The sequence below is a fragment of the Ciona robusta genome, unplaced genomic scaffold, assembly GCF_009617815.1.
Source record: "Ciona robusta unplaced genomic scaffold, ASM961781v2 AP042742.1".
Classification (NCBI taxonomy): Eukaryota; Metazoa; Chordata; class Ascidiacea; order Phlebobranchia; family Cionidae; genus Ciona; species Ciona robusta.
The window spans coordinates 1-9,813 of record NW_028323121.1 but is presented as its reverse complement, the minus strand read 5'-3'; positions in this window follow the sequence as shown (position 1 = coordinate 9,813).

The window sequence follows — 9,813 nt, the reverse complement described above, 5'->3', positions numbered from 1 at the left end:
GTACAGTTTTAATTAAAACATTTTTGTTGAATTTCTTTGGGAAACATGAAAAAATTGATTTTTTTTTGTTTTTTTTGCATAAAAATTGTAGTTGTACCGTTATAAACTTTAAATTTTTTTGAAAAAATTTTGAAAAAAAAAAAAAATTGTTGTAAAAACTAATGTTAAAAATTTTTTTTTAATAAAATTTAATTTTTTTATTGTTTAAAACAAGTAACTGTACAGTTTTAATTAAAACATTTTTTTGAATCCTTTGGGGAAACATGAAAAAATTGATTTTTTTTTGTTTTTTTGCATAAAAATTGTAGTTGTACCGTTATAAACTTAAAATTTTTTAAAAAAAATTTTGCAAAAAAAATAAATTGTTGTAAAAACTAATGTTAAAAATTTTTTTTTAATAAAATTTAATTTTTTTATTGTTTAAAGCAGGTAACTGTACAGTTTTAATTAAAATATTTTTTTGAATTCCTTTGGGAAACATGAAAAAAATGATTTTTTTTTGTTTTGTTGCATAAAAATTGTAGTTGTACCGTAATGAACTTAAAAATTTTTTTTAATAAAATTTAATTTTTTATTTTTTAAAACAGGTAACTGTACAGTTTTAATTAAAACATTTTTTTGAATTCCTTTGGGAAACATGAAAAAATTGATTGTTTTTTTGCATAAAAGTTGTAGTTGTACCGTTATAAACTTATTTTTTTTTTTAATAAAATTTAATTTTTTATTTTTTTAAACAGGTAACTGTACAGTTTTAATTAAAACATTTTTTTAAATTCCTTTGGAAAACATAAAATTTTTTTTTTTGTTTTTTTTGCATAAAACTTATAGTTGTACCGTTATAAACTTAAAATTCTTTTTAAAAAAATTTAAAAAAAAATGTTGTAAAAACTAATGTTAAAAAATTTTTTTTAATAAAATTTAATTTTTTTATTGTTTAAAACAGGTAACTGTACAGTTTTAATTCAAACATTTTTTTGAATTCCTTTGGAAAACATGAAAAAAATGTTTTTTTTTTGTTTTTTTTGCATAAAAATTGTAGTTGTACCGTTATAAACTTGAAATTTTTTTAAAAAAATTTTGCAAAAAAAAAGATTGTTGTAAAACTAATGTTAAAAATTTTTTTTAATAAAATTTAATTTTTTTATTGTTTAAATCAAGGAACTGTACAATTTTAATTAAAATATTTTTTTGAATGCCTTTGGAAAACATGAATTAAAAAAAAAAAATTGTTGTAAAAACTAATGTTAAAATTTTTTTTAATAAAATTTGATTTTTTTATTGTTTAAAACAAGTAACTGTACAATTTTAATTAAAATATTTTTTTAAATTCCTTTGAAAAACATGTAAAAAATTTTTTTTTTGTTTTTTTTTGCATAAAACTTGTAGTTGTACCGTCATAAACTTAAAATTCTTTTTAAAAAAATTAAAAAAATTGAAAAATGTTGTAAAAACTAATGTTAAAAAATTTTATTTTAATAAAATTTATTTTTTTTATTGTTTAAAACAGGTAACTGTACAGTTATAAACTTAAAAATTTTTTAAAAAAATTAAAAAAAAAAAAAAAAAATTGTTGTAAAAACTAATGTTAAAAATTTTTTTTTAATAAAATTTATTTTTTTTATTGTTTAAAACAAGTAACTGTACAGTTTTAATTAAAACATTTTTTTGAATTCCTTTGGGAAACATAAAAAAATTGAATTTTTTTTGTTTTTTTGCATAAAAATTGTAGTTGTACCGTTATAAACTTAAAATTTTTTTGAAAAAATTAAAAAAAAAAAAAAAATTGTTGTAAAAACTAATGTTAAAAATTTTTTTTTAATAAAATTTAATTTTTTTATTGTTTAAAACAAGTAACTGTACAGTTTTAATTAAAACATTTTTTTGAATTCCTTTGGGAAACATGAAAAAATTAAATTTTTTTTGTTTTTTTGCATAAAAATTGTAGTTGTACCGTTATGAACTTAAAATTTTTTTGAAAAAATTTAAAAAAAAAAAAAAATTGTTGTAAAAACTAATGTTAAAAATTTTTTTTTAATAAAATTTAATTTTTTTATTGTTTAAAACAAGTAACTGTACAGTTTTAATTAAAACATTTTTTTGAATTCCTTTGGGAAACATGAAAAAATTGATTTTTTTTTGTTTTTTTGCATAAAAATTGTAGTTGTACCGTTATAAACTTAAAAATTTTTTGAAAAAATTAAAAAAAAAAAAAAAAATTGTTGTAAAAACTAATGTTAAAAATTTTTTTTTAATAAAATTTAATTTTTTAATTGTTTAAAACAAGTAACTGTACAGTTTTAATTAAAACATTTTTTTGAATTCTTTTGGAAAACATGAAAAAAATGATTTTTTTTGTTTTTTTGCATAAAAATTGTAGTTGTACCGTTATAAACTTAAAATTTTTTTGAAAAAATTAAAAAAAAAAAAAATTGTTGTAAAAACTAATGTTAAAAATTTTTTTTTAATAAAATTTAATTTTTTTATTGTTTAAAACAAGTAACTGTACAATTTTAATTAAAACATTTTTTTGAATTCCTTTGGGAAACATGAAAAAATTGATTTTTTTTTGTTTTTTTGCATAAAAATTGTAGTTGTACCGTTATAAACTTGAAATTTTTTTTTAAAAAATTAAAAAAAAAAAATTGTTGTAAAAACTAATGTTAAAAATTTTTTTTTAATAAAATTTAATTTTTTTATTGTTTAAAACAAGTAACTGTACAGTTTTAATTAAAACATTTTTTTGAATTCCTTTGGGAAACATGAAAAAATTGATTTTTTTTTGTTTTTCTGCATAAAAATTGTAGTTGTACCGTTATAAACTTAAAAATTTTTTGAAAAAATTTTGAAAAAAAAAAAAAATTGTTGTAAAAACTAATGTTAAAAATTTTTTTTTAAAAAAAATTATTTTTTTTATTGTTTAAAACAAGTAACTGTACAGTTTTAATTAAAACATTATTTTGAATTCCTTTGGGAAACATGAAAAAATTGATTTTTTTTTGTTTTTTTGCATAAAAATTGTAGTTGTACCGTTATGAACTTAAAATTTTTTTGAAAAAATTTTGAAAAAAAAAAAAAAATTGTTGTAAAAACTAATGTTAAAATTTTTTTTTAATAAAATTTAATTTTTTTATTGTTTAAAACAAGTAACTGTACAGTTTTAATTAAAACATTTTTTGAATTCCTTTGGGAAACATGAAAAAATTGATTTTTTTTTTGTTTTTTTTTGCATAAAAATTGTAGTTGTACCGTTATAAACTTTAAATTTTTTTGAAAAAATTTTGAAAAAAAAAAAAAAATTGTTGTAAAAACTAATGTTAAAAATTTTTTTTTAATAAAATTTAATTTTTTTATTGTTTAAAACAAGTAACTGTACAGTTTTAATTAAAACATTTTTTTGAATCCTTTGGGGAAACATGAAAAAATTGATTTTTTTTTGTTTTTTTGCATAAAAATTGTAGTTGTACCGTTATAAACTTAAAATTTTTTAAAAAAAATTTTGCAAAAAAAAAGATTGTTGTAAAAACTAATGTTAAAAATTTTTTTTTAATAAAATTTAATTTTTTTATTGTTTAAAGCAGGTAACTGTACAGTTTTAATTAAAATATTTTTTTGAATTCCTTTGGGAAACATGAAAAAAATGATTTTTTTTGTTTTGTTGCATAAAAATTGTAGTTGTACCGTAATGAACTTAAAAATTTTTTTTAATAAAATTTAATTTTTTATTTTTTAAAACAGGTAACTGTACAGTTTTAATTAAAACATTTTTTTGAATTCCTTTGGGAAACATGAAAAAATTGATTGTTTTTTTGCATAAAAGTTGTAGTTGTACCGTTATGAACTTATTTTTTTTTTAATAAAATTTAATTTTTTATTTTTTTAAACAGGTAACTGTACAGTTTTAATTAAAACATTTTTTTAAATTCCTTTGGAAAACATAAAATTTTTTTTTTTTGTTTTTTGCATAAAACTTATAGTTGTACCGTTATAAACTTAAAATTCTTTTTAAAAAAATTTAAAAAAAAATGTTGTAAAAACTAATGTTAAAAAATTTTTTTTAATAAAATTTAATTTTTTTATTGTTTAAAACAGGTAACTGTACAGTTTTAATTCAAACATTTTTTTGAATTCCTTTGGAAAACATGAAAAAAATGTTTTTTTTTTTGTTTTTTTGCATAAAAATTGTAGTTGTACCGTTATAAACTTAAAATTTTTTTAAAAAAATTTTGCAAAAAAAAAGATTGTTGTAAAACTAATGTTAAAAATTTTTTTTAATAAAATTTAATTTTTTTATTGTTTAAATCAAGGAACTGTACAATTTTAATTAAAATATTTTTTTGAATGCCTTTGGAAAACATGAATTAAAAAAAAAAAAATTGTTGTAAAAACTAATGTTAAAATTTTTTTTAATAAAATTTGATTTTTTTATTGTTTAAAACAAGTAACTGTACAATTTTAATTAAAATATTTTTTTAAATTCCTTTGAAAAACATGTAAAAAATTTTTTTTTTGTTTTTTTTTGCATAAAACTTGTAGTTGTACCGTTATAAACTTAAAATTCTTTTTAAAAAAATTAAAAAAATTGAAAAATGTTGTAAAAACTAATGTTAAAAAATTTTATTTTAATAAAATTTAATTTTTTTATTGTTAAAAACAGGTAACTGTATAGTTATAAACTTAAAAATTTTTTAAAAAAATTAAAAAAAAAAAAAAAAATTGTTGTAAAAACTAATGTTAAAAATTTTTTTTAATAAAATTTATTTTTTTTATTGTTTAAAACAAGTAACTGTACAATTTTAATTAAAACATTTTTTTGAATTCCTTTGGGAAACATAAAAAAATTGAATTTTTTTGTTTTTTTGCATAAAAATTGTAGTTGTACCGTTATAAACTTAAAATTTTTTTGAAAAAATTTAAAAAAAAAAAAAAATTGTTGTAAAAACTAATGTTAAAATTTTTTTTAAATAAAATTTAATTTTTTTATTGTTTAAAACAAGTAACTGTACAGTTTTAATTAAAACATTTTTTTGAATTCCTTTGGGAAACATGAAAAAATTGATTTTTTTTTTTTTTTTGCATAAAAATTGTAGTTGTACCGTTATGAACTTAAAATTTTTTGAAAAAATTTTGAAAAAAAAAAAAAAAATTGTTGTAAAAACTAATGTTAAAAATTTTTTTTTAATAAAATTTAATTTTTTTATTGTTTAAAACAAGTAACTGTACAGTTTTAATTAAAACATTTTTTTGAATTCCTTTGGGAAACATGAAAAAATTGATTTTTTTTTGTTTTTTTTGCATAAAAATTGTAGTTGTACCGTTATAAACTTAAAAATTTTTTGAAAAAATTTTGAAAAAAAAAAAAAAAATTGTTGTAAAAACTAATGTTAAAAATTTTTTTTTAATAAAATTTAATTTTTTTATTGTTTAAAACAAGTAACTGTACAGTTTTAATTAAAACATTTTTTTGAATTCCTTTGGGAAACATGAAAAAATTGATTTTTTTTTGTTTTTTTGCATAAAAATTGTAGTTGTACCGTTATGAACTTAAAATTTTTTTGAAAAAATTTTGAAAAAAAAAAAAAAAATTGTTGTAAAAACTAATGTTAAAAATTTTTTTTAATAAAATTTAATTTTTTTATTGTTTAAAACAAGTAACTGTACAGTTTTAATTAAAACATTTTTTTGAATTCCTTTGGGAAACATGAAAAAAATGATTTTTTTTTGTTTTTTTGCATAAAAATTGTAGTTGTACCGTTATAAACTTAAAAATTTTTTGAAAAAATTAAAAAAAAAAAAAAAAAATTGTTGTAAAAACTAATGTTAAAAATTTTTTTTTAATAAAATTTAATTTTTTTATTGTTTAAAACAAGTAACTGTACAGTTTTAATTAAAACATTTTTTTGAATTCCTTTGAGAAACATGAAAAAATTGATTTTTTTTTGTTTTTTTGCATAAAAATTGTAGTTGTACCGTTATAAACTTAAAATTTTTTTGAAAAAATTTTGAAAAAAAAAAAAAAATTGTTGTAAAAACTAATGTTAAAAATTTTTTTTTAATAAAATTTAATTTTTTTATTGTTTAAAACAAGTAACTGTACAGTTTTAATTAAAACATTTTTTTGAATTCCTTTGGAAAACATGAAAAAATTGATTTTTTTTTTGTTTTTTTGCATAAAAATTGTAGTTGTACCGTTATAAACTTAAAATTTTTTTGAAAAAATTTTGAAAAAAAAAAAAAATTGTTGTAAAAACTAATGTTAAAAATTTTTTTTTAATAAAATTTAATTTTTTTATTGTTTAAAACAAGTAACTGTACAGTTTTAATTAAAACAATTTTTTGAATCCTTTTGGGAAACATGAAAAAATTGATTTTTTTTTGTTTTTTTTGCATAAAAATTGTAGTTGTACCGTTATAAACTTTAAATTTTTTTGAAAAAATTTTGAAAAAAAAAAAAATTGTTGTAAAAACTAATGTTAAAAATTTTTTTAATAAAATTTAATTTTTTTATTGTTTAAAACAAGTAACTGTACAGTTTTAATTAAAACATTTTTTTGAATTCCTTTGGGAAACATGAAAAAATTGATTTTTTTTTGTTTTTTTTGCATAAAAATTGTAGTTGTACCGTTATAAACTTAAAAATTTTTTGAAAAAAAAAAAAAAAAAAAAAAATTGTTGTAAAAACTAATGTTAAAAATTTTTTTTTAATAAAATTTAATTTTTTTATTGTTTAAAACAAGTAACTGTACAGTTTTAATTAAAACATTTTTTTGAATTCCTTTGGAAAACATGAAAAAATTGATTTTTTTTTGTTTTTTTGCATAAAAATTGTAGTTGTACCGTTATAAACTTAAAAATTTTTTGAAAAAATTAAAAAAAAAAAAAAAAAATTGTTGTAAAAACTAATGTTAAAAATTTTTTTTTAATAAAATTTAATTTTTTTATTGTTTAAAACAAGTAACTGTACAGTTTTAATTAAAACAATTTTTTGAATCCTTTTGGGAAACATGAAAAAATTGATTTTTTTTTGTTTTTTTGCATAAAAATTGTAGTTGTACCGTTATAAACTTAAAATTTTTTGAAAAAATTTTGAAAAAAAAAAAAAATTGTTGTAAAAACTAATGTTAAAAATTTTTTTTTAATAAAATTTAATTTTTTTATTGTTTAAAACAAGTAACTGTACAGTTTTAATTAAAACATTTTTTTGAATTCCTTTGGGAAACATGAAAAAATTGATTTTTTTTTTTGTTTTTTTTGCATAAAAATTGTAGTTGTACCGTTATAAACTTAAAAATTTTTGAAAAATTAAAAAAAAAAAAAAAATTGTTGTAAAAACTAATGTTAAAAATTTTTTTTTAATAAAAATTAATTTTTTTATTGTTTAAAACAAGTAACTGTACAGTTTTAATTAAAACATTTTTTGAATTCCTTTGGAAAACATGAAAAAATTGATTTTTTTTTGTTTTTTTTGCATAAAAATTGTAGTTGTACCGTTATAAACTTAAAAATTTTTTTGAAAAAATTAAAAAAAAAAAAAAAAATTGTTGTAAAAACTAATGTTAAAAATTTTTTTTTAATAAAATTTAATTTTTTTATTGTTTAAAACAAGTAACTGTACAGTTTTAATTAAAACATTTTTTTGAATTCCTTTGGGAAACATGAAAAAATTGATTTTTTTTTGTTTTTTTGCATAAAAATTGTAGTTGTACCGTTATGAACTTAAAATTTTTTTAAAAAAATTAAAAAAAAAAAAAAAAAATTGTTGTAAAAACTAATGTTAAAAATTTTTTTTAATAAAATTTAATTTTTTTATTGTTTAAAACAAGTAACTGTACAGTTTTAATTGAAACATTTTTTTGAATTCCTTTGGGAAACATGAAAAAATTGATTTTTTTTTTGTTTTTTTGCATAAAAATTGTAGTTGTACCGTTATAAACTTAAAATTTTTTTGAAAAAATTTTGAAAAAAAAAAAAAAATTGTTGTAAAAACTAATGTTAAAAATTTTTTTTTAATAAAATTTAATTTTTTTATTGTTTAAAACAAGTAACTGTACAGTTTTAATTAAAACATTTTTTTGAATTCCTTTGGGAAACATGAAAAAAATTGATTTTTTTTTGTTTTTTTGCATAAAAATTGTAGTTGTACCGTTATGAACTTAAAATTTTTTTGAAAAAATTTTGAAAAAAAAAAAAAAATTGTTGTAAAAACTAATGTTAAAAATTTTTTTTTAATAAAATTTAATTTTTTTATTGTTTAAAACAAGTAACTGTACAGTTTTAATTAAAACATTTTTTTGAATTCCTTTGGGAAACATGAAAAAATTGATTTTTTTTTGTTTTTTTGCATAAAAATTGTAGTTGTACCGTTATAAACTTAAAATTTTTTTGAAAAAATTTTGAAAAAAAAAAAAAAATTGTTGTAAAAACTAATGTTAAAAATTTTTTTTTAATAAAATTTAATTTTTTTATTGTTTAAAACAAGTAACTGTACAGTTTTAATTAAAACATTTTTTTGAATCCTTTTGGGAAACATGAAAAAATTGATTTTTTTTTGTTTTTTTGCATAAAAATTGTAGTTGTACCGTTATAAACTTAAAATTTTTTAAAAAAAATTTTGCAAAAAAAAAGATTGTTGTAAAAACTAATGTTAAAAATTTTTTTTTAATAAAATTTAATTTTTTATTGTTTAAAGCAGGTAACTGTACAGTTTTAATTAAAATATTTTTTTGAATTCCTTTGGGAAACATGAAAAAAATGATTTTTTTTTGTTTTTTTGCATAAAAATTGTAGTTGTACCGTTATAAACTTAAATTTTTTTAAAAAAAATTTTGCAAAAAAAAAGATTGTTGTAAAAACTAATGTTAAAAATTTTTTTTTAATAAAATTTAATTTTTTTATTGTTTAAAACAGGTAACTGTACAGTTTTAATTAAAACATTTTTTTGAATTCCTTTGGGAAACATGAAAAAATTGATTGTTTTTTTGCATAAAAGTTGTAGTTGTACCGTTATGAACTTATTTTTTTTTTTAATAAAATTTAATTTTTTATTTTTTTAAACAGGTAACTGTACAGTTTTAATTTAAATATTTTTTTAAATTCCTTTGGAAAACATAAAATTTTTTTTTTTTGTTTTTTTGCATAAAACTTATAGTTGTACCGTTATAAACTTAAAATTCTTTTTAAAAAAATTTAAAAAAAAATGTTGTAAAAACTAATGTTAAAAAATTTTTTTTAATAAAATTTAATTTTTTTATTGTTTAAAACAGGTAACTGTACAGTTTTAATTCAAACATTTTTTTGAATTCCTTTGGAAAACATGAAAAAAATGTTTTTTTTTTTGTTTTTTTGCATAAAAATTGTAGTTGTACCGTTATAAACTTGAAATTTTTTTAAAAAAATTTGCAAAAAAAAAAGATTGTTGTAAAACTAATGTTAAAAATTTTTTTAATAAAATTTAATTTTTTTATTGTTTAAATCAAGGAACTGTACAATTTTAATTAAAATATTTTTTGAATGCCTTTGGAAAACATGAATTAAAAAAAAAAATTGTTGTAAAAACTAATGTTAAAATTTTTTTTTAATAAAATTTGATTTTTTTATTGTTTAAAACAAGTAACTGTGCAATTTTAATTAAAATATTTTTTAAAATTCCTTTGAAAAACATGTAAAAAATTTTTTTTTTTTTTTTTTTGCATAAAACTTGTAGTTGTAACCGTTATAAACTTAAAATTCTTTTTAAAAAATTAAAAAAATTGAAAAAATGTTGTAAAAACTAATGTTAAAAAATTTTATTTTAATAAAATTTAATTTTTTTATTGT